Raw genomic sequence first — 25,698 nt, forward strand, 5'->3', positions numbered from 1 at the left:
AGACCCCAAAAGTTGTCAAATCGGAGGCGGACTTCAAGAGAAAATGGATTTCTGTTCAAAAAAAACTACAACCTGACGTTGTACAGAACCTTATGGACGGGGTAAAGAGGAAGGTGCGAGCATACGGGCTTGGGCTCGAAGTATGAATAAAAAGAAAATGCCAAAAGTTGTTTAATAGTTTTTATTTTACTGTCTAAAATTTTCAAAAGGATCGGTCTACTGGGCGAATTTCTACAGCGTTTTTTCCGTGATGCAATTTGATGTGACACACCCTTTATACATACGGTTTGTTTTCGAATGTTTTACAAAATGTGAATACTTTCTGGTCGAATTTTTGACTATTTTTTATTCATACAATAAGTATCTTTGGGACCTGGGATCGATCCTGATATTGTGCAAACGTTCTTGATGCGGGATGAATGGAAAGCGAAGTAAGAAATAAATCGGGGCACAACGTGTTAACCGGAGAGAATTAAGAGTATGACGAATTGCGCACATAATCATATATGAGTCCGTTTTATTTTGGAAGTATTTCTCGGTGACCTTCTCGGATTTCTCATGGATCCTCCGTTGTCGGCTATGAAAAAAAATCAAAAAATCAGAAAGCAAGCGATTTTCGTTTTTGTTGTAGAGGTGTTTCTCAGAGACCTAAGATTTCCCATGGATTCTTCGTCGTTGTTTTTAAAATTTTCCGAAAACTAGAAGGTAGCGACGTGAGTATTCACGAAATATATTGTAAGTTAGCTTTATAGGTAGAGGTTTTTCACGGTGATCTTCTCTTCTTCTTTCTTATGGATCCTTTGTCTTTGGAATGAAAATATTTCAAAATTTAGAAGGCATAGGAATATTTGAAGTTTGATTAATGGTAGAGGTGTTCCCCGGTGACCTTCTTAGGTTTCTCAAGGATAACCTCCGTTGTCGGGAAGAATTGAAAAATTTCGAGACACAATGAATTCAAAAATATCGTCAGTCCGGTCGTTTCATCGAGAGGTTTAAAGAATCACATCACTTACCGCAGTGAATCATGATTCTTAACACTACCCGCTAACAAATATCCCTTCCATGATAAACGCTAGAGAACCACGCTGTAGAGGCGACCCTTCTGCCCTTCGGGCGGCGAATACCATACTAACATTCCTCTGTAAGGTCGTGGCCGGCGTCGTTATGGCCCATTTAAAGCTCGAATCACCGAAAATTGCACAACGAGAATGATTCGCTAGTCCCAAGCGCCATTCTGTATGTTCTTTGTGCAATTTGGTTGGCTCAGGTCAATCACGGAGAGCAACTACGAATTGTACAGTCTACCCAAGCTCAAGCTCAAGCTCTCTTGATTCATTAATCGATGTCCTGAATATAATTTCTAACGCAAATATTTGCAAGAATTTCAATAAGGATAACAACTGACATATGCTTCCTTTTATGAAATCAATTGGATCAGCTATCGTCATGTTGTTGATCAAAGCATCATTGAAACTGAAGCGTTTTAAAACTTGATTACAGAGTGTAATGCAGGAATTTAGCCAAAAAAAAGTCATTTACACTGGAACAAAATCATATTCGTTACTCGTGATAATTTGTTGATATTCTATGACACTGATTGGAACTGAATAGAAAAATACTTTGCATATGGAATGGAATAAATGTATGTTTGCCAATAAAAAAATAAAGCTTCTGTTTTTCCAAAAACCAGCACGAACTTTCCGAACAACTCAATATAAATTCCTGATTTCTTCTTGACTTTTATTTACATTTTTCCTTGAGTTTTCAAAATGACAGTTGGCAACCTTGGTGATATGGCTGTTACGGTTTTAAGGGGGACAGCTCTGGGGTGTTATTGCGTGGCGGTTTCAAACAAAAAGAAGATATCACAACATAACTGGATCGACGGTAACACACGTGCTACGCAATGCACTCATAGAGTAAGGCCATAAAACTACCCATGTCTATTGCGGACGTGTTTACAGTGCGATGTTAGGTTGTTTGGCCCGAGCAACTACACTGCTGCAGCGAAGAGTTGGGTCTCTATCGTGACCGATATACTTTTGGATTTCAGAATGCCACAACCTTCCAGCCAGCACTGCCGGTTGACATTGTGCGACGTCATGTGTCACTGGTAACTACCGGTGAAGAAATATTTCTTCGCTTTATCAGGAGGAGAGGATGAAAGCGGGGGTTTTGTGAGGGGCATATCTCGAGCAAATCCAATAAAATGTGTAATGGCTTCTCCCGATGCGATGTGACCGAGAAGAGCTATCGTGGTCGGTGGTGCCAAATGTACACATTATTTTTTTTGTAAATATACAGATTAAAAAGTTTTTCTGGTACTAGAATAAAGACTTCAAGGTGGCAACACTGCTTGTGGCTCCAGAAGTGTGCTCGCGCGCAGTCTGTAGTGTAACGGGTAGTCGTTTATCTTGTGTGATAAGGAATGATGTTTGTTGTAAACGTGAGGAAGGTATGCCCAGCGTCGTTCCGTGCGTTTATCTGCATGCTAAGGAATGTAAACAATGGCGATATGATGGAAGCCAAAGAAGCCAGCGGAATTAATGATTCTTGAATGGAAGTAGTTTGTGTCTACACCATTTCAAAATGGTACATTCTCTGGAAACAGGGCATATTTGTTTCAATGTTGGTTCGTTTCACAACCGGACGATGCAGAGTAGAAGAATAAATAAACAAGTTTCAGCTCGACTATCTGGAAGCTTGAAACAAATAAACAGACGATAAAAAAACACCCGTGGTAAGCAAATTATAATGTCACTCGGGCAGAAAAACGGTTCGGATGCTCGTTTCGATCGATATCACACAGAATCGCACAAATGTAACGATTGTTTGAAACCGTTTTACATTGATTTAATTCAATCAGTGCAAATATTGTAACGGCCACTCGTGGTATCCACCCTCACCGCTGTGCCTCGGCAAGGGCGGCATCCTTTCATCTTCCCTCCCTGCGCCTTTCTGAAATCAAAATGTTCTGAAAACGTGTGCGCACAGCATCGTTGTTGCACGCTGCACGATCGGGTAGCTGCTTGTCTGCCCTTCTCGTCCCTCATTATCAGAGACTCTGACTCGACTCCATTCTACATCGTGCCTGGACACACACAACCCTCAGACCAAGGAATCTCCACGGTCCATTATTAATACCACACGGCGAACGTTTGCCGACATCGCCCCGTCGACGAAGGCTTGACCTCGGTTCACCTCTCACTCCTGCTCGAATCGCCGATGCGATGGTGCGAGGTGCGTATTGCTCATAAAATAAAAGTTATGTGGAAAATATTGAAACGAACAACGCTCGTAAGCCGAGACTTATGAATGAAATCTCGTTGGATGTCGTGCCACAACAGGCAACAGGTCACCAAATAACAAAGTGAGTTGGGACCTTGGGCTATACTATGTGTTTCAATCACCAAACGATTGTCGAGAGGCCGCTGAACAGGTTTTACAATCCGACAAAAAAAAAACTTGTTTTTACTTGTTTAACCCAATAATGAGTAAACCACTTGTCATTGTACCCTCTACTTAAGCCCCGAACAACGACGCAACTCAGGAAATTCTGATAATTAATCCAATGTTTTCAACGAGCTACTTTGAGCTTCTGTTTGGTTGTCCGGCTGGTACCTGCGGGTGCTAGTTAACTTGCAGAATAAAATGAAGCGATAAAAAATTCCTCCGCACACAGCCACACACACAATTAAACGAAACCGTCGTAAAAGTCGTACCAAATTATAGACGCACCCAAGGGGGGCGACCAACCAGTAGTATTTACGACGGCCGCGACACGGCGCGCGAATTTAGCTCTGGTTCATTATGAATTCACAACTTTAAGAAACGCTGCCCTCTCTTTCTCATCTGCGCTGCTTCTCGATTGACAGCCAATGAATAAATTAATCCCCTATCCCCTCCGCCACCATCCGATCAAGTTCGACTAAAGGATCGATCGTCCGTCGATGTCCGTTTGATTCGTTTTTAATAAATTGTCCGATTTTCGCGCGCCAGCACACACACACACACACATGGCATCCGCGTGTCGTCAGCGGCTTAAGCGACTGGCTTAAGCGTTCGGGAGCCACATCGAATGTCAGCTCGAAATGGTCGAACGCTTGCAACCGCCGTGCTGCGCGTCGGTGAGATATTCCGACGCAACGTTTGGGACGGAGATTGGGCCCCGAAACATCGCACCGAGACCCCGCCAACACCAACAACAAGCCGCAGACCGCTGGTGGGCGTATACTCATGAGGCGTTTGTCAAACCTGATGGCTGCTGCCGTTGGGGTGGATTACCGTTTTGTTGTCTTATTTTTGATCGTGTCTTTATATTTTTTTTCGTTTTCGTCGCCGCTTTCTGAGTGGGATTCGAAAATCGTGCAGAAACAGTTGGTCTTTTGGCACTCGGGGTTGAACGCTCGGGCGCGGTTTTAGATTTGAGTTATGGACCTTTCATGATAATTCCTGCGATGGGGACCATTCGATTGGTGATTAGGGGGCGTGGATTAGAGTGGGGCTCGGTTCGGCGGAGACTACCGGAGTTTTTTTTCCCGCAGAACTGATTCGGAAGCCGGCGCATCTACAAAACGGTGATTTGCTAGCTGGAGGTATACGGCTAGCTAGCCAGTCGCTAGTCGCTAGCTCTTTGAAAGCCGATAGCTGCTAAACTCGTGGATGATAAAAATCGTGGCCGCCATTCGTCTCTCCAGATAAACTTTCCCTGTCGTCGTGGGTCTTTAATTTGACAGCGCGCAGTATGGGGTAACTAATTCTTATGGACCTGGAGAATGACGTGAGTAGTTCATCGTGCTTTCAAATATCAATAGTTTTACTTTATGCAGATTGGTAGACAGGCAAGACTTTTCTTCCTCGGTAGAAAACAATCTTTCTATTTCACTATGCGACTTTTTTGACTCATTTTCGAAAAATGCCGTTTGACTCAAGATTTACATTGTTGAAGGGTCAAGGTTAACAGTTGATAAACAAATATTTGCATTGAGTGATTCAATGTTTTCTCACTAAGCGAACGATCATGGGTTCAATCCCTGAACTGTTCGTTCAATGATCCTCAAATTGGCCTTTTTCAAGGCTGAGGCGAATGAACTTAGTTGTTTGTAGCCGCGATGCAAAAAAAAGGATAACTTCTCGATGGCTGTCGGCAAATACGGTGGTTACTCTATCTATTAACTTTCTTTTTTCTCACAATTTCGTTAACGCAGTATCGAATAGACTAAAAAAGTTTTCCCGATGTAATTTTGGATTTTCCGATTTTGCTCGCCGTTACATTGATCTATGACCAGCGACGAATACAATAAAATGAAGAGAACTCAAATCGGACGGTTCCTTCTTAGAATTTTTCCCTTAGTAACACATTAGGCGATCCATTTTTATTAATATAGATAGAGGATATGTGAGTGCGTTATTTCACCTGAAAATTTATTTCCACTTTCGAAAAAAGGTCAATTTCGTTAGCGCAAACATTGAATGGACTAACGATGCTTATCACGATGTCATTGTAAAACTTGTGGGAATTCAACTTTCCGAATTTTCTCTTTTTCCTCCAGAGTTTTCCGAAAATTTCTCTCCGTATACAGTCATTTCATGCCAAAACGGATATAGTGGTTCTCAGAATTTCGTGAAAAGTGATAGTTTTGTTTCTTATCGTAAAATATTAGATCCATATTTTTTAGTTTTTCTCTATGGCGACCATCTCGATAACATTATTTTTTCCAAAAATGACTTTTTCAAAAAATTTTTTGACCAAAAATTCATAACTCGTAAATGACCGCCTCTGGCCTTGACCGCAAAATGTGCCCTTTTTTCGGCATTTTCCATCACTTTGCCCAATGTTTCGGCCGATATGGCAGCAATTTCTTGTCGGATATTGTCTTTCAGCGCAGCCAGGGTCCTTGGTTTACCAGTGTATACCTTGGATTTTAAATATCCCCATAAAAAAAAGTCAGGAGGCGTCAAATCAGGTGATCTCGGTGGCCAGTCATAATCGCCGTTTTTCGATATTAATCTTCCGGGGAACATTTCGCGCAATAATTTGGTCGTGGCAGCCGCTGTATGGCATGTAGCGCCGTCCTGTTGGAACGAGTAATTGTCCAATTCATTTTCACGAATAAATGGCAATAAAAAATCGGTTATCATTGTCCGATAACGCTCCCCATTCACGGTTACCGTTGCTCTATTTTCGTTTTCAAAGAAGTACGGGCCGATGACTTTATCGGCATAAATGCCACACCACACAGTAACTTTTTGGTCGTAAAGAGGTTGCGTTTCGATGAATTGAGGGTTTTCAGTAGCATAAAACCGACAATTTTGTTTATTCACTCCTCCATTCAAGTTGAAATGCGCCTCATCAGACATTATGATTTTTTGCCAAAAGCTACGTTCATTTTTGGCCATTTCGATGGTCCATTTCGCAAAATCAAGTCGACGTGGTAAGTCAGATGGGTTAAGTTGTTGAGCCATTTGAATTTTATACGGAAACATTTTCAAATCAACACGAATTATGCGTCGGAGAGTGGTTCGAGCGATGCCTAACTCTTGCGAACGATGGCGACCTGATGTCGATGGAGTCTCTGCAACACTGGCTCGAATGGCATCAATATTCTCGTCGAAACGTCTTGGTCGTTGTCTGGACAGATGACTGGCATTACCAACACTACCAGACGATATAAATTTGGCATATAATCGACGTATAGTGTTGTCTCCAGGCGATGTTTTAACTTTATTTTTATTTTTCCACGCACGTTTAGTTAACACAATTGAGAAGTTATTTTGAATGTACAGCTGAACAATTTCAGCGCGTTGTTTAGGTGTGTATTGTTCCATGGTTAAAATTGTACTGAAATGACGCTTCCAACGCGGTATGACATTTGTTAATCTGACATCTCTGTCAAAAGTTATGGGGTTGCCAGATGCTTCCACTTTAAATGGCCCACCCTGTACTTTGCAGAAGCAACGACAGCAGTAAGCAGTTAAAGCAGCGGCAAATATAGGTCCTATTCCACTCTCGGAACTGGAGTGGTGAGAACAAGATACTTGAGCAAGTAGTAGAATCTGCCAAATACTACATGGGCTGAAAGGATTTTTCAACAGATGCTAAAACACTAAACACACTTTTTCAACAGATGCAACACTAAAAATGAACAAGATTCATTGCGAGGGGTTCATCTGTCACTAGCTTATGTGTGAAGTTTCATGAAATTTCATTTATATGTTCACAAACTACAAACTACCTGAGCATAGAAAATGGAAAAAGAGGAATAACGTATTTTGATAAAACAATGTTTTATGATGGGAAAGACTTCTGAACAATCAATGCAGTGGTTGACGAAATGTTATTCCACTTCTGCTCCTTCGAGAACAAAAGTTTATCGGTGGTTTAGTGAATCAAAAATGGGTCGTACAAGCACCGCAGATGCACCTCGCTCTGGAAGCCCAAGAGCGGCTACGAATCCAGAAATCGTAAAACAAGGGCATCGACTTGTTTTGAACGATCGTAAATTGAAGTTACTCGAGTTAGTTGAGGCCGTTGGTATTTCAAAAGAACGAGTGGAATACATTTTGGACATAAAAAAAATATCCGCGCGATGGGTGCCGCGTTTGCTGACCGTCGACTAAAAACAGCGGCGCGTTGATGATTCAACAGCTTGTTGAAGTGCAATCGAGCAGACTTCTTTTAACGTTTTGTGACAATGGATGAAACAGAAGGGAAAAACGATTACCGGAGGGTATTATGCAGCGTTATTGGACAAACACGGACAAACACGACGAAATAAATAAAAATCGGCCCTATATGACGAAGAAAAATGTTCTGTACCACCACGATAACGCACCGTCGCATACGTCCTTAAAAGCGATGACCAAGTTGGACCACTCACGATTCCAAATGGTTGATCACCCACCATATTCTTCAGAAATGACTACTATATGTTTCCAAACCTCAAGCGGTGGCTCCAGGGAAAGCGATTCACATCAATGTGTCATCATCGAAGTCATCGCATAAACTGAGGCATATTTCGAAGATCTCGACGTTTCTTACTACAGAAAGCGAATCGAAATGTTGGAAACTCGCTATACCAAGTGTATTGTCCTCGATGGAAACTATGGTGAGGAATAAATACAGCTTTGGCCAAAAAACTATTATTTTCATTGAAAATCACGGGGCTTTTCAGTACAAACTTCAAAACGACACAAAGATTGTTTTGTTTAGTAACCGGAAGGTTTGCTCAAATTTTACCAAACGATTCCAACATTGAAAGTATGATTGGGAGAATGTATTGTGGTCTAATGAAGGTAGATTCAAGGTAAGATGTAGAAGGTAGAAGACCCTATGAATGACGATATAATCCGAGATACCATGATCCAAGAGTCCAACATGTTCGATGGTCTGGGGTGAGTTTTCATATGAATTGGAAAATGAAGTGTATTGATATATTAACATTGTTTCAGTCGGAACGGTGTCGGTCCTGTGTACCGGTCCTGTGTACAAAGTATTTTTAGAGATCACGTACATCCAAATGCCAATGAACTCATAGCTTGAGTTTGAGCTTGAGCTTGGGTAGACTGTACAATTCGTAGTAGCTCTCCGTGATTGACTTGAACCAACCAAATTGCACAAAGAACACACAGAATGACGCCTGGGACTAGCAAATCATTCTCGTTGGGCAATTTTCGGCGATTAGAGCTTTTAATGGTCAATAACGACGCCGGCCACGTCCTTACAGTCACCAGTGGAAGGGAAGGAACGTTAGTATGATATTCGCCGCCCGAAGGCCAGAAGGGTCGTCTCTATAGCGTGGTTCCCTAGCGTTTATCATGGAAGGGATAGTTGTTAGTGGGAATGGTTGAGAAAAATCAGGATTCACTGCGGTAAGTGATGTGATTCTTAAAACGCGTCTTCAAAACCAATCTGATCTTTCTATTCATTATCGCACGTTGTTTTTCGAACTAACTCTTCGCGTTATCTTTGGGATTACAAGAATTAACATACATTCTATTCTTTATGCCATTTGCTATTTTTGTGACCTGAAAAGGCCGTAAAATAAATGTGCAGCAATGCTGGCAACACAGTTGAACCTAACTTTATTGAAATTTTGGAGAACTGGTGGGAAAATATCGTTGATTGCAGTAAATTAAATGTAATTGCTGGTGATTTGAATATTGACTGGTTCAATGTACGAAATTCGATTCAATTGAAACAATTATCGCAATATTTCAACTTGAAACAAACGGTTCTCGAAGCTACTAGAATTTCTAAACATAGTAGAACTCTAATTGATCACGTCTTTTCAAATTATCGATAATTTCAACGCGAAAGTGATTCAAGATTGCTTTTACATCATTGGACACGATCTGCTGGACCTGATAAATGACTCTTTACGAACTGGGCACGTGCCAAAGGTTTGGAAGGAATCCCTTGTGATTCCAATCCCCAAAGTTAATGGGACGGATAAAGCCGAAGAGTGCCGCCCTATTAACATGCTGCACATATTAGAGAAACTGTTAGAACTTGTTGTGAAAGGTCAGATGATACTTTTTACAGATAATAACAGTTAGCTAATACTAGAACAGTCGGGATATCGAGAGGGACACTCTTGTGAAACCGCGCTGAATCTGGTATTAGCAAAATGGAAAGAGAATATCGAGGCGAAAGAGACTATATTTGCGGTATTTCTGGATCTTAAACGCGCTTTTGAAACAATTTCTAGGCCCTTATTGTTACAAACACTGAAGCGCATTGGAATTGTAGGGATGGCGTACAAATGGTTTGAAAGCTATTTGTGCGATAGTACTCAAAAGACTCGTTTCAACGATTCTGTTTCCGATCCCATTGGCAACTCACTCGGGGTGCCACAGGGAAGTGTTTTAGGGCCCATTTTGTTTATTTTATACATAAATGATCTGCGACGAGTTTTACGATACTGTGACATTAATTTGTTCGCGGACGATACTGTCCTGTTCATCGCAGCTAAGGATTTAAAAGAAACCGCGGAACACATAGACGAAGATTTGCGTTCTCTGGCTCAGTGGCTTAAATTTAAACAATTAAAGTTAAATGATGGCAAAACAAAATACATGCTCATTTCTGCAGCAAACTCCAGTTTTGACGTAAATTTTGAAATAAATGGTGAGATATTAGAACGCGTGAAAGAAATCAAATACTTAGGAGTTATTATTGGTGACACGTTAACTTTCAAGTCTCACATCAATAATGTCATCAAAAAGATTGCCAAGAAGTACGGCGTTTTGTGTCGTTTGAAGAAAGAGTTAACAAAAAACAGTAAAATTAAATTGTATAAATCATTGATTTCACCGCACATAGATTTTTGCTCGTCGATCCTCTTCCTTGCAAATAATACACAATTAACGAGATTGCAGCGTTTACAAAATAAAGTAATGCGTTTGATTTTAAGATGTAGTAGATACACTTCCTCTAGTTTGATGATGGACGCGCTACAGTGGCTATCTGTGAAGCAAAGAATTTATTATTTGACAATGGTGTTCATCTTCAAAATTTTGAACGATATGCTGCCTCGATATTTGTGTGATCGAATTGAAAGAGGAAGTGATGTTCATAGATACAATACAAGAAACGCGAATGATGCAAGAACACCCAACTTTATGTTTAGTAGGTCGCAGAACTCGTTGTTATATAAAGGTATAAATTTCTTCAATTCGATGCCCAGAGAAATTAAACGTGCGGCAACAATGGCAGAGTTCAAGAAAATGTGTATTTCACATGTAAAATCTGTTTTGTAAACAGGTTTTATAATTTTTTTTCCTAAATCATTCATTTATGTTTTCAATTGATAAAAATTAATAAAATTTATTTACAGGTTAAACTACCACGTTCGTACTGATGATGATGATTTTAAAAAAAAAGTAATAAGCGTTGTCTACGAGAGTTTGAGCCTCGCGCGCGTTTGGTCGGCCTGGACTATGTTAATGGAACACTGGCAGAACACTGATACATAATGAAATTTTTATGTGGGTCTGAAGTGGAAACTGGAATGGGGATAGCTCATTCAGAATTGTCTTAAACTATCTTATCATAAGACGGTTATATCGAGTATTTGTGAATGTGGCAGATCTCTATCATGTTCTAAGTAGACACTTTTAGATATTGGGTTCGATTCCCAATCTGTCAAGGATCTTCCCGGGTTGGAAATTTTCTTGACATGCCTTAAAAAAACTTTGGGTCTGAAGTTGGGATTATCATTATGATAATGTCGATAAGGATAGGACCATTGTTTTTCTTTTAAAGTTTTTGCCTATTTATGATGTTCGATTAAAGGGTGTGTCACATCAAATTGCATCACGGAAAAAACGCTGTAGAAATTTAATTTTTAGGAATTATATCTTCAGCTTTCGCTTATAATCAGATAAGAGTGTATAGATCACGTTGGCCATGCTTCACTGTAAATTTTTCGTAAATTTGGAAAAATGTCGTCGAACGAAAAAGAGCGTCGTGAATTAATCCTGTGCACTCATTTCGAGAATCCGAATTTGTCACATCGGGACATCGGTAAGATGCTGGGAATCGTCCAATCCACGGTCAGCAGAGTACTAAAACGATACTTCGAGAACCTAACCATCGACCGGGAGGTGAAGAACGGCAAAAATGGATGCTGAAAAAAGTGAAAAAGATCACAAGCGCGTAGTTAAGCAGTTTAGACGTGATCCGCGAAGTTCGGTCCGGGATGTCGCCAATAAGCTGATTTTGTCAAGTTCATTCGTCCAGCGGACCAAGCAGCGGGAGGGCCTGCGTACATACAAGGTTCAGAAGGCTCCTAACCGCGACGAAAGGCAAAACATGGTGAGGAAGACGCGAGCCCGGAAGCTGTACACCGAAATGCTGACGAAGCCGCATCGCCTGGTAATGGACGACGAAACCTACGTCAAAGCGGACTTTCGTCAGCTGCCGGGCCTGTTGTTCTTCTCCGCAGAGGACAAATTCAGCGTTCCGGAGGAGATTCGCAAGCAGAAACTATCCAAGTTTGCCAAAAAGTACATGGTGTGGCAAGCGATCTGCTCTTGCGGAAAGCGGAGCGCCCCCTCCGTGATGACCGGTACGGTAAACGGGCAGGTTTACCTTAAGGAGTGTCTTCAGAAGCGCTTACTACCACTATTGAAGCAGCACGAGGGCCCGACCATCTTCTGGCCGGATCTCGCTTCGTGCCACTATTCAAAGGACGTGTTGGAGTGGTACGGAGCCAACGGGGTCACCTTCGTGCCAAAGGAAATGAAGTCGCCCAACGCGCCGGAGCTTCGCCCAATAGAGAAATATTGGGCGATTATGAAGCAGGCCCTCCGGAAGAACCCAAAAGTTGTCAAATCGGAGGCGGACTTCAAGAGAAAATGGATTTCTGTTAAAAAAAAACTACAACCTGACGTTGTACAGAACCTTATGGACGGGGTAAAGAGGAAGGTGCGAGCATACGGGCTTGTGCTCGAAGTATGAATAAAAAGAAAATGCCAAAAGTTGTTTAAAAGTTTTTATTTTACTGTCTAAAATTTTCAAAAGGATCGGTCTACTGGGCGAATTTCTACAGCGTTTTTTCCGTGATGCAATTTGATGTGACACACCCTTTAATAGAAATTCATGCCTGCAACAGAGTCAGTTCGCTGTTTTGTTTTATAACACTGATATCTTAATTTGGTTAAATATAAATATTATCTATTAGATAAATCGGCCAGTTCAAACCTTTGTAGGGGTATGAGGTGGGTCATCATCATCATCATCATCAAAGGAAATTGGCATAGCAAATTAGATGTAAGCAGCGGGTACTATTTTACTCGGATTGACTATGGATTTGATATGGTATGATACGGTGTAGTGGATATGATCGAAGTGGATATTATATTACATATCGAAGAAATCACATTTAGCAAAGCAGCGTTATAAATTTATTTGTTTACGAATGCTGCAATCGATCGTTGTTATTGGGAAGTTGGAATTGTTGGGAAGGGGGTCTTATTTTCGCTGTGTAATTCCGAGGAGAAATCCATTCTTTCTCAAGCGTTAATAATCCTGCTCCGGATCAACGATGATTCCAATTTTCGGGGCTTGGGGAGTGGGTACTATTTGCGCTGGGTATTTCCGAGGAGGAATCGATTTGAACGTTAATAATTCTTTTCCGGCTGAACGAAGTGGTATGATAATCACTTTATTCGAAAGATGAAACGTCTAAGATTTATATGCTTGTTACTTATTGATTTCTAAGTCAACGTTAGTCTAATATAATCAAAACAAAAATAAGCTTCAAAATCTATTTTAGAAACAAAAGATTTGATTAAACATCGTGGTGGCAGCTTTTGAATTTTTGAAAATTTGAAATAGCATCACTTGCCACTGTAAATGTAGTATTCTTAGTTAATTAATGAGATTTTTTCAATGCTAAAACATGATTTTTCTCTACCATGAATATTTCCGATGGTACAGATTTTTAGAAGAAAAAGTACAGATGAAAATGTGGCAACACTGGGTATAGCCTCTACCTCACGAAGATTTTTGATGTAATTAGTTCAACTATAATAAGGATTTAAAAGGTGAATAAAATAATAGTGAACAGTGTTGACTGTATAAATTTCCACTTGAACTGAACATTCTTGTAACAAATTGGTGACCAAAGACGACTTGCCCCCCATAAACTTTGTTCACAAGCTTGAACTAACGCAAAAACTTTTCCAATACATGTTTCGTTCATGCTTTGCGATAACACTGTATCATTGTATTTTATTTCAAAACTAGTTTGGCGAAGTACCGATGTTTCACATCGTTTTCGCTACTGCAAAACAAATCGGTTTGGAAAGCCGTCTTGAAACTGTGGCCGGGAAAGTCGTAATATCTCTTGATACAGCGCACCCCATGCAATCGATCACTTTCCTTTTGCGCGGTACACTTCCTTGGCGTAATTCGTGAAAGAGAAGTAAAAACAGCAATACTCGACATAACCACCAGTTTCCAGCTCGTAAAATCTTCCGCCCACCTTTATCTATCGCAAACAAACGCTGCGCGGATAAAACCGCCGTCTTCGGAAGGCTCGCGGCTCTGGACAGGGAGATTGGGAGAACGGGAGATAGTCCACGGGTCTATAATTAGGGGGCTCCAACATTTCAACTAGTCCGCTCCGTGCCACCACCGAACCTGATGCGATTGGGGCTCTAATCTCGGCGCAGAGAGTCCATATTTTTACGATCCTCCACCTCTCCTTCCTGCTAACACTTCCGTCCCATCACGCGCTCGGGTGTGTGTGTGTATGAGCCCAGTTAGCACCCAACTGTGCTGCGGTGTTCGCTACGCGCCTTCCTACTTTAATTTTTACGACATCATAAAATTATAAAAAATTATACTGTTCACTTCTGAAACATTTCGATCGCTTGTTACCTCTCCGGGTGCCGTGGCTCCTCTAGCTGTCTGCGGCTTTCTATGACATTGACTTGGGTGGACATAATATTCGCAGTCTTTGGCAGAGCCGGGAGCGGCGATTAATTAATTCCGCAAGAGGCGAGAGCGCAGCGCTCCACAGATGTCGCTTTAGAGTGGTCGCTGTCAAATTAGCGAGTATATTAGGGGCTTAAACTGGGGCGACATTTGTTAGCCCGCGCACCGCGAATAAGTGTAACAGCAATACTCTTCACAAAATGGTGGCGGTTGAGGGCATTCGCCATCGTTCAGCTTCATTTGCTGCAGCCTCCGAGAGGGGGCGGGCGGTTGGGCGAAATCTCGCGCTTATCTTCTCGATCTGAGGGATCTATTATTCCCCCAGCGCTAGGATTCTATCTCGATGAGGAATTTCAAAGCAACAAAAGAAACTTTGCTGACGCAGCAGATGCTGCTGGAAGGGAGAAGGGACACCGGTGGGAGGCACTCGCGGCATACCGATGGAGCGCGGTAATAAATTGAAAAATGTTAACTTAACAATCGGTTTTATTTTCTTCATATCAACTCCGGACGGGGCTGTGGCCGTTGTACGGAACCGGTTGTGGATGAGAGGATAAGCATAACAAAGTGTCTTCAAAGCTGTTCGGGAGCGTGGCGAAGACGGCGTCGGCTGCGGCGAGGCGGCAGTAGAATCTAGAGAGAAGAAGGTGAGAAATCACAAGGGTTTCGATCTTTCCTTCGCTGTTCCGTTCAACCGATCTCTCTGGCCAAGAGGCAACAGTTTGGACTTTGTATCCCGAGCAAGCCGCCGCGGTCGGTTATCGCAGCATCTCGATCTCCCCTGTTGGCTTCTCGCTCGTTTTTCTTGGTTCGCTATCGCTCGAAACGCACACGGACTTCAAAAAGCGATTGTCTGCGATGACTCTTTTTAATTATAATTTATTATAACTTGCGCAAAAATTAATTGTTCGGTTTTTGCCTATTGCACGTTTCAATTTTCGCTGCGAGTACCGTTTTCGGTGGTAACCGTTGAATTACGTAAAAACGGGAACCGTAACACTTTATTCTATCAATCACTCATGCCTCACAATGGGGCCCAAAATTGCACCTCTGAGGATAGGAGCGATTTTCATCGTCATTAAACGAAATATTATGGACATCGGAGATTCTTTCGAGAGGTGGCAATAAAACGCTGCTCGAACGAAATTATTTACTATACTGACCCATCACTCTTCAACGACCTTTCCTTAAGCACCGGGGAGTGTGATTTCTCATGATTGCCTTCTTCCCACTTTTTTTTTCGTGCGCTGCCCTCATTGGGCTTTTATGGCCCCGAGTTCCAGTTTCGTGGGGACACTTGTCGGAATGAATGAGTGAGTGTTGTTTCAGTTTCAGTTTTCGTAAGTTTGACCCGGGCTTCTATCCATCAATCTGGGCTATAATAAAATAAACGTTTGATTTTTTACGACACAGTAGATTAATGAAGATTGATGGGAAGAATCCCACTCGAAATATGTTGCATATAAAAAACCAAAAAAAGGAAAAAAAAGGTTTTCGATTGCTTTATTATTGTGGCCTGCCTACCAAGCGTTGTTTTTCTCCTGAGAAAATTAGACCCCGGCTGTATAACTGGTTTTGCGACTTTCGACGGTTGTGGTGCTGCTGTGTCGGGGAAATACAACAGTATGGAGATACGATTCTTTTTTCTCTTATCTCGGGGTTACTTATTATAATTTATATTATTATAAGCACGAACAATATGACCAACGATGATCCCACAGTCTATCGATAATGTTTCATTCCGATCATGTAGCCTAAGTGATACGATGTAACTTCGAAGAGCCATTAGCATAATCATCGAATGAAACAAGGTCATTGGCAAGCTAATTTATTGCTCTGGAAGTACTCCTTTTAACAGAGTATTTGTATTATCTTCGAGATCATCTTTTCTGTAGTTGAATTCTAATGATACAAAGATAGGAAGTTTGAAGGAGAATTAAAATGGTTCGTTGGGCAAACACACCAAAATACGAGGGTCGTTCAAAAAATAAGTTTCAGTGCCTCAGAAATCACGTAAAAATAAAGTTAGGGCAAAAAACAAATATTTTTCTACATAATCGCCGTAACGTTCGAGGAATTTTTCATAGCGTGGCACGAGTTTTTCTATTCCGAGCGCGAAGTGCGCAGCGTCTAACTTTTTGAAGTACGATGTAACTGCGTCACGAACAAGTTCTCCAAAACACTCTTAAGTTCAGTTAATGAAATTTTTTAAATTAAGTTATAAGAATATCAGATGCAATAGGTCCTCCAAATCATTTTGAAGTTCAGAAGATCATAGAGTCAATGTGCATCATTAACTTTAATAAATCCAAGTGACAGTTATCCTCTAGACAAAAACTGTCTTAGACAAAGTTGTTACAAATGATAGAGCGCTCATTTTTATGTTATCAAAAATAGGGTGACCAGAATTGTCGATGAAATAAAAAATATAACTTTCTTATCTTTAGAGATAGAGGTAAACATAGTTCGACAATGTTGTAGTCCCAGTCATTTAAGACATCTTTGTAGAACATAGTTTATCCCTATCTCTTAAAATAATCTATATAGCGCCTTTTTTCTATGTTACGTTAGGGTCATCATGAAAACAAAAAACTATTTTTTCGCTCTAACTTTTATATTTCAAATTTTACATGCTAACTGTCTTCGAAAGACTTTTAGAGCTTACTAATACAAACATTTTTCGATGCAGAACTTGTCGATATCTCAACTTCACTCAAAGTTATTGATATTTCTTCCCAAAAAATACGCTCTCTTCAATTGTTTGTCATTCTTTCTGGGGCAAGCGTAAGCAAAGTTTATTGGTCTCATTTAAAAGAGCATATTTCACTCTACATAATACATAATTTTCAAAACTATGTTATTTTTCGAGTTTGAGTAAATTAAAATTGAAATCATGAGTTTTTGGGTAAAAAACCATCAATAACTTTGAGTAGGATTAAGATGTAGACAAGTTCTGCATCGTAAAATGTTGGTATCGATAAGCTATAAAAGTCGTACAAAGACAGTTTGGATGTAGAATTTGAAATATAAATGTTAAAGCAGAAAAAACATGTTTTTTCATGGTCACCCTAATGCAACTTAGAAAAAAGCGCTAAATCGATTATTTTAAAAGATAGAAAAAAGCTTTGTTCTACAAAGTTGTTTAAAATAACTGGGGCTACAACATTGTTAAACTATGTTTATCTCTATCTATAAAGACAAGAAAGTTAGATTTTTCATTTCATCGACAATTTCGGTCACCCTATTTTTGATAACATAAAAATTAGCGCTCTATCATATGTAACAACTTTGTCTAAGACAGTTTTTGTCTGAACAATAAATATCTCCCACAAAGTTGTTTTTAGCTTTCTATCTGAGTTGCATTTAGGCTTTTTTTTTCAGAAGAAGTATAAATAACTTTGAGTAAAGTTGAGATATTAACAAGTTCTGCATCGAAAAATGTTTGTATTAGCAAGCTCTAAAAGTCTTTCGAAGACAGTTTGCATGTGAAATTAGAAATATAAAAGTTAGAGCAAAAAAGTTTTTTTCATGATGAACCTAACGTAACATAGAAAAAAGGCGCTATATCGGTTATTTCAAATGATAGAGAAAAACTTTGTTCTACGAAGATGTCTCAAATAATTGGAGCTACAACATTGTCGAACTATGTTTACCTCTATCTCTAAAAATAAGGAAGTTACATTTTTTATTTCATCGACAATTTTGTTTACCCTAGTTTTGACAATATAAAACGAGCGCTCTATCATGAGTAACAATTTTGTCTAAGATAGTTTTTGTCTAGAGAATGACTGTCAAGCTATAAATGCTAATTTCCACTCAAATGCATCTCCTGGACCATTGTGCAATGGTTTACAAATAGATTATTATCGCCACTCAAATTTTTAGTTCAAAATAGCATTAATATTATTAGTTCTAAATAGCATTGATATTACGCATGATCTAAACTCTTCTATTTGACGCATAGTTTGTAATAAAAAGAGATAATGCATACTTTGCATAAATGCATTTACACTACAGCGTTTATTTTTCACTCCGGATAATCGAATCATAAAAAACGAGTTTTCTCTCGGTAAACGTAAATAATTATGATTTGCACTTATTTATTAACGGTTTTATCTAGCTTGATCCGTTTGTATGTTTGTGATTTTGTAACTTTGTAACTTTGTCTATACCGCTGTATCACATTAATAGAAATTTAACCCCCTTCTTGTCGACCGATTGATCTAACATTTGGAACACATCTTCATCTCTGGTGTCATTATAAAACTGCGTATTTCATGATTTTGAAAATCCAAGATGGCGGCCGCTATAAAATGGTGGATTATGTACACATTTTCTCAAAATACCATCAATATGGGTATCGAATGAAGGGGACTTGACCAGTAGAACACAGTTATTTATGGAAAATGAAAATCCCAGATGGCTGCTGCTACAAAATGGCGGAATACATATTTTCTCACAACCTTATCAATATGGATATCAAATGAAAGGGATTAGAACACAATTATTTATGAGAAATGCAAATCCAAAATGGCCGCCATCACAGAATGGTGCCATAAAAATTTTTTTGCAAAACCTCATCAATTTGTAATTTGCATTTGCGGCGGCCAAATTGAATGTTTCATTTGGAATACACAGTTTTACAATGACAGTATAATTAAAGATGTGTTCCAAATTTCAGATCAACCAATGATCAGGAACGGGGTCAAACACTCTAACATACGTACAGGATAAGCTGAATGGAACCATTAAAAAGTAATTGTTTATTTGGGAACTGCGGCCATCTTGGATTTGGATTTTTCATGATCTGTGTTCTACCAGTCGAGCACTTTCATTTGATGCCCATATTGATGGGCCTTTAAAACAAATATGGTGCCAATTTGTGGTGGTGGCCATTTTGGATTTGATTTTTTCATAAATAACTGTGTTCTGCTAGTCAAGCTCTTTCATTTGATAACCATATTGATAGGACTTTGAAAAAAATATGGCGCCATTTTGTGTTGGCGGCCATTTTGGGTTTGCATTTTTCATAAATAACTGTGTTCTACTAGTCAATCCCTTTCATTTGATATCCATGTTGATGAGGTTCTGATAAAATGTGTAATCCGCCATTTTGTAGTGGCCGTATACTCAACTCATTCTTGGACTTACGTTTTTCATGAATAACTGTGTTCTATTAGTCAAGCCATTTCATTTGATGCCCATATTGATGGGGTTGAGAAAATAAATAAATATGGCACCATCTTGTGGTGGCGGCCATTTTGGATTTGCATTTTTCATAAATAATTGTGTTCTGCTAGTCAACTCCATATTGAATAATCAATATGGGTATCAAATGAAAGATACCCATTTTTATTATTCAATATGGAATTATTATGCAAATTATTCAAAATTTCCGATTTCCGAAATAAAGTACTCCGGATAATCGAGTCTAAAATTCCTGATAATCGAATCCCGGATGATCGAGTCTCCAGATAATCGAATCCGACCTGTACTATGTATTTTTCCCCAAAAAAAAAGCAGGAGGAAATACTTATGGATATTTCATATTTCATAAAACGAATAGTGCGTTAGGTAGCTTGAAGTGTCTGCTATAAACGTACGAAAACATGTTTTTGTTAATATAGTAGTTTGCGAGCAGCACTGGTTTGAATGGAACGTGGTTTGTAGTGCGCGTCGGAAATCATGTGTGACGAAAAACACGAACAACAACGCGCCTGCCCATAACGCGCTGTCTGTGAAGCAAATTTTAGCCGATAAGGGCATTCCAGTGCTCGGACATGCCCCGTACTCGCCAGATCTAGCCCCATGCGACTTTTTTCTATTCCCCAAGATCAAATCCCTGTTGAAAGGTACCCGATTTCAGTCCGTAGAAGAGGCGAAGGAAAAAGCGAAGCGGCTTTTGAACGCCATCACAAAAGAAGAGTTTCAGCACTACTTCGAACAATGGGAAAAAAGTTTGGAAAGGTGTGTGAAGAGCCAAGGGGAGTATATTGAAGGGGAGCATATCGTTGAACCGTAATTTTAAAAATATAACCATTTTTCGTAACCAGTCTCGTTATTACCATACCTCGTATACTCCCCCTGACATGAATCTTGTTACCCGCGTACACAATCTTCTTTTTACATCTATATAAAGGAAACGAAAACTTGATTTCTGGTGCAAAAAAGTAGTTAGAAAGTTATGGACGGTTTATCGACGGCCGACGTTGTATCAACATTAGTTACATCTTATAAAGTTACGTTATTTATCAAACCTGATATGGAAAATACCTAACTAACATTATTGATATTTTTCTATACTTTTTATTTAAAACTTAGTCCGCTCTGATTAACAACTAATTTAAAGATGAATTGTTGGTCTATTCAGTTGTTGTTAGTTTCTTAATACTATGGTAACTGGAATTGAGACCGTTCTGATAAATGGAGCTCCGAAAAATTCCATCAAAATAACATCATCATAAAGAAGATCACAAGACACGCTTATCAGCAGTTTGGCCACCCAACTTCCTGCCTGCTGTGTGGTGGTGGTGTTTCTCAGAAGCTTTCCATAATTACAACGGCACTACCGTTTAATGGGTTGCCTTTCCGGGCCAGTGCTACTTACAACATGACCATCCTTATCTGCATGCTTGTCTCCTACGAAACAAACAACACACGCGCGTTTGCTCACTAACCAAGCGGCATGTGTCATAATCACAACTGGGCTTGGGCCATGGGTAGTACAAGTACAAGAACGCTACTGTTCCTTCGTTCCAATCATCGGACCCAGAAACGATTAAGCTAGCAAGTAGAGAGAGGTACCAGCCAGCGCCGCTGCTCCGTGCGCTGAATGCGAGATTAGTCGCATGTCACATTAATTTATTTATCGCCTTAACGAGCCTCGGAAATCTGCCATAACGCCACCACACGGCTGCCGTAATGCTTGTATGCATAATAACGCCAGCGTTTTCAAACCGAAACATGGTCCACCGCGCCCCATCTCTCCCGCTCAGATGTGGGGCAAATTCTAACTAAACACCATTCGATGTCATTCGAGACGGTTTCAACTAGCGACAGTAATGTCCCAATTTGAGGCGTAAGGCTTAAGCGAATGTCATTAGCGGGGAAACGAAACGCATCTTGTGCGAACAGTTTGCACGATAAGTGCACATTGTTCTGATGCGTTGATTACCATCATGATGGGTTGAACCTATCGAGGAGAAACCGTTGGTGCCATTAATTGAAGTGATATGGCCTGGGGATATGGTTTTCGGGATCGTCTTTTTTATGTGCGTGTGATTTTTTTTACGGTTCACCCTCGTCAAACCTGAAAGAGAATGAAATCATGTACAGCAAATAGGTCTGGCTGAAAAAAAAAACAAATTTTAACCGCCCACCTCCGTTACATATTGACATGAAGCCGCCCGGCAGCGGTTAAAAGAGCAGAGCGAGAGGATATGTCACTTAACATTCCGGCAAATAACCTGTGAACAGTTGAGCTCGCATAAATTGGACTTCGGGCGATTAAAATGTATGTTTCGATTTAATTAGCTTTACGAGTTATTTTAACCGGTGGTTATCCGCAGATAAACGAGTTATTGGCATGGTTGTGATTATGTGTGTGTGTGCGGGGGGTGGTAATGAGTTTTTCTCCCATTTTCCAACTCATTCGTTGGAAAAAATGTAAAGAGATATTAGACATGATATAGGCTGTACTTTCTGCATAATTTACGCTTCCTGTTCATTAGCCAAAGAACTGATTAACGCTCACGCACCCCACCATTTCTCCTCCCGTCATCCAATTAGAGTGCGACCCACGGTCGAGCTTAAGCTACTGAACACGCGGCTATTCTCTGATTTGTTCACACTTGTTAATGAGCGCCTACTACTTCGCCAAGACAAGCCTCACTAGAGCCCCGGGAAAGCCGCTGGGTTCCGTCACCCGAATCCGAGTGACTGATTATTCGTGATTCGAGAAGCTAATTTTGTGCCCCCGTCCATTACAATAAAGCTTCATCAGAGGAGCTCCCGATTTTTGCGCGGGCTCTTTGTTGTCAGAAGAACTTGCAGCAGCACACGTAAATCAGCGGCGACGGCTTGGCATGAATTAAACATGCTCACTAACTTCAACTCGCCCAACCGAACATCATGGGTCTATTGTTATTACACACTACTGTTATTTCGTTTTGTTTTCACGCTGCCTGTCTGCAGTCATAAATTTACGCCCGCTCCGGCGTCCGCCATCGGTGGGTCCCAAGAAACCGACCGAACAACCTTAAACCATGTTTCGCTCCGTTCCGCGCGCACTGTTCACCACGAAATTGCTACGAGCTGAGCGCACTTGGGGATGGTCCCAGAAGCAGGTCCGTTCCGTCCGAGTGCCTTCTGTTTCAACGCGTTGCCGTTGCCTCTGAACAGCGGACCCCCAAATGGAATATATTTCAAATCAGATTCAATTCATATAATTTTATGGTAAATTTTATTACTCTATTAAATACATATATTGTTAATTTTGGCTGCTTTTTTATTAGAAACTATCGGTCGTCCTCATCGTCGTCGTTGTTGCCCGGCACCGGACGAAGGTGGTACCCGGAAAGGTCGTAAAATTTACAGGTTATTAGCGCGCGCTGTGGCTAAGGGTGAAATTTCTTTTCTAATCACACGCTGGGCGGAGAAAACCAGATTATCTAGCAGTGCTCACATGAATGCCGGACAGTCATTCCATCTAAGAGCAGCGATCTCTCGACGTATGTGAATTTGCATGAACCATGCTGTCAAATGGGACCTCGAAAAAAGACTGAACGGATAATGGTCAAGATAAACAACCACCTAAACACCACTACAGACTAACGAGCCGTTGGATATTCTCCTCTTTGGAACGAATTTTATTGACTCTTCACCGGACATCATATTACGGCGTGTCAATGTATTGAAATGAGAGTTTTTGTAGCAAGATTCTACAAAGATACAGTTCTAAGTCAAATAAAAATTAAAGAAACGAGGTCGTAAGGTAACGTAACATAACGTTAACTATAAACAATAACCAATATATAGTTCCCATATGGGAGAAAATTTGATAAACTAATGTAAAATGCGTTCATTTTCTTGAATTCACAATAATGTCGTCATTTCACCAGTCTCCATGTTCTTACGTCATAAAACTAGAAGTGGGTTATATCTGTGTTATAACCACAAGGTGGACGTAGGACAAACGTTGCCTTAGCAATTAATAAGTAACAATCATATAATTTATAGACATTTCATCTTTCAAATAAAGTGATTATCATACCACTTAGTTTAGCCGGAAAATTATTAACGCTCAAAGGAGGAATCGATTCCTACCCAGCGCGAATAGTACCTCCTCCCCAAGCCCCGACAGTTGGAATCACCGTTGATCCGGAGCAGGATTTTTAACGCTTGAGAAGGAATGGATTCCTCTAAGCCCCTCTTCCTAACAATTGGAAACGACGACCGATTGCGGCATACGCAAACAAATAATTTTATAACGCTGCTTTCATAAATGTGATTTCTTCGATATGGTAAACACAGGATAATGCATAGGCGTGTGAGCTTGACCTTCCGCATCTCAAATCGCAATACAATGGAGTGTGCGCTAGCTTATATACGGAATTATGTGATTTCGATAGCCTGTTTTCAAATCAATTTTAAAGCTATTGAAACAAGTTTTCGGATCAATAATTACAATAATTATAATCATAAAATTCTTGGATATTTTATCTTTCGAATGAAATGATTATAATACAACTCCATTCAGCCGGCTAAGAGTTATTAACGTTCAAAACCTTGCACTCCAAGCGTCACTCTCTCGTTCACACCCCGGTACAAAAATGAAAGACGTAGTCCTACGTCAAAAGAGAGGTTTTGATTAGAATTGATACAGAGGCGACGCGTGACAAAGTGAGCCTGTTCAATCATCAATGATGTGTGTGTGTGTGTGTGTGTGTGTGTGTGTGTGTGTGTGTGTGTGTGTTGTCTATCGTTTCCATCGACTTCGTTCAGCAGAAAACTTTGAATCAAATGTCATTTCTACGCTAGGCGACGCATTAGTAGTAGCGATCGCTTCATGCATAGATGACTGCGTTTTTGACTCCGTCGCACTTGAAGAAAATGAATGACGGCGGGCTCTGATGATAGGTTTGAACCAGCCCCGTCCTAGGTGGCCATGTTTTTGAGCCCGAGAACAAAACAGTTGAGATTTATGCGGTTTTGAACACGTTTTGAGCCCTATTGACAGTTGTGTTAGCTGAGCTGCAAACACTTCTATAGTTTTGAACCCTGACATGTTGGCGTCATCCTAGCATATAGGGAGAAATAGGCGGTAGCACGGCACTGGTTTGAACCAAGGCGCCTAGTAGTATATCCTAAGGTGAGGCCGTTTCGTCAATTAGTTGTTTAGGGGAGCGATATATGAAAACAGTACGGAAGAAAACAGAAGGGGAATTATTTGCTTGTAGCGTGAAAGAGACAGACTGATCACGAGCGAGCTTCGGCACTAGCGTATTTACAAACAAAACACAGTAGACTTCCAAGATGGCTGAAGAGTGGTTTTAGCATGTTGACCCACCTTACGATATACTTCTAGGCGCCTTGGTTTGAACCATTCCTCGCTTATTTCGTAGTGTTGTGTTGTGTTGCGTTGCATTAGATTACATTCTTCACGGTGGAGAACTTTAACCTAAACAGAAAAGAAAACAAAGATATTCGGGATAATAGGGAAATTACAAATGAATTACCTGATATAATTCTTCATCCTCATCTACAAATGTGAAATAACAAAAAAAAAACATTTTTTCGTAAGCTTGTCTTTAAAATTTCTGAGATTGTTTCTATAGTGTACTACCTCCTTAAAGCTGTACTAACGAAATCAAAAAAACTATACCACTCACAAAACATAGAGTGAATTTAACCTACCTAATTGATTCAGATTTAAATTCAGTAAATTTAATTGTTTCTGATAAAATAAAAAGTTTTAGCAAAGAATTACTTAGAAAATTAACATATTCTTAACTCACTGTGTTGTGAGTTAAAAAAAAGACAGAGATCCTACTCGGGTCGTATATGAACAATGGGCAAATCGAAAACACAACTTAAGTGTTATGCTCTCTCGCAAATAAATCTGGAATAGTATTATAGTGGACGAAAATCATTTTTTTTGTGTCCAATGCACCAATACTTGGTTATGTTTGCCGGAAACTATGTGAATAAGTATTGGTAAGCTAGATAAAGCACCACAACTACTAGTAAAACCA

The 25,698-nt window shown here is 40.2% G+C and overlaps 1 protein-coding gene across 2 annotated transcripts in view; it reads right to left on the reverse strand.

The window, feature by feature from the left end:
• The window catches only part of LOC129776192 (protein bowel), a 131,363-nt gene that overhangs the window by 99,857 nt on the left and 5,808 nt on the right, over positions 1 to 25,698 (reverse strand). Inside the window, exon 2 of one of the 2 annotated variants that reach the window (XM_055781686.1) lies at positions 25,014 to 25,124. The exons of the other annotated variant lie outside the window; for it this stretch is intronic. The gene's annotated coding sequence lies outside the window, so the exon portion shown is untranslated. The remainder of the gene's footprint in view (positions 1 to 25,013; positions 25,125 to 25,698) is intronic. 2 annotated transcript variants of the gene reach the window in all.

Source organism: Toxorhynchites rutilus, chromosome 3 (assembly GCF_029784135.1).
Source record: "Toxorhynchites rutilus septentrionalis strain SRP chromosome 3, ASM2978413v1, whole genome shotgun sequence".
In the NCBI taxonomy this organism is placed as follows: domain Eukaryota; kingdom Metazoa; phylum Arthropoda; class Insecta; order Diptera; family Culicidae; genus Toxorhynchites; species Toxorhynchites rutilus.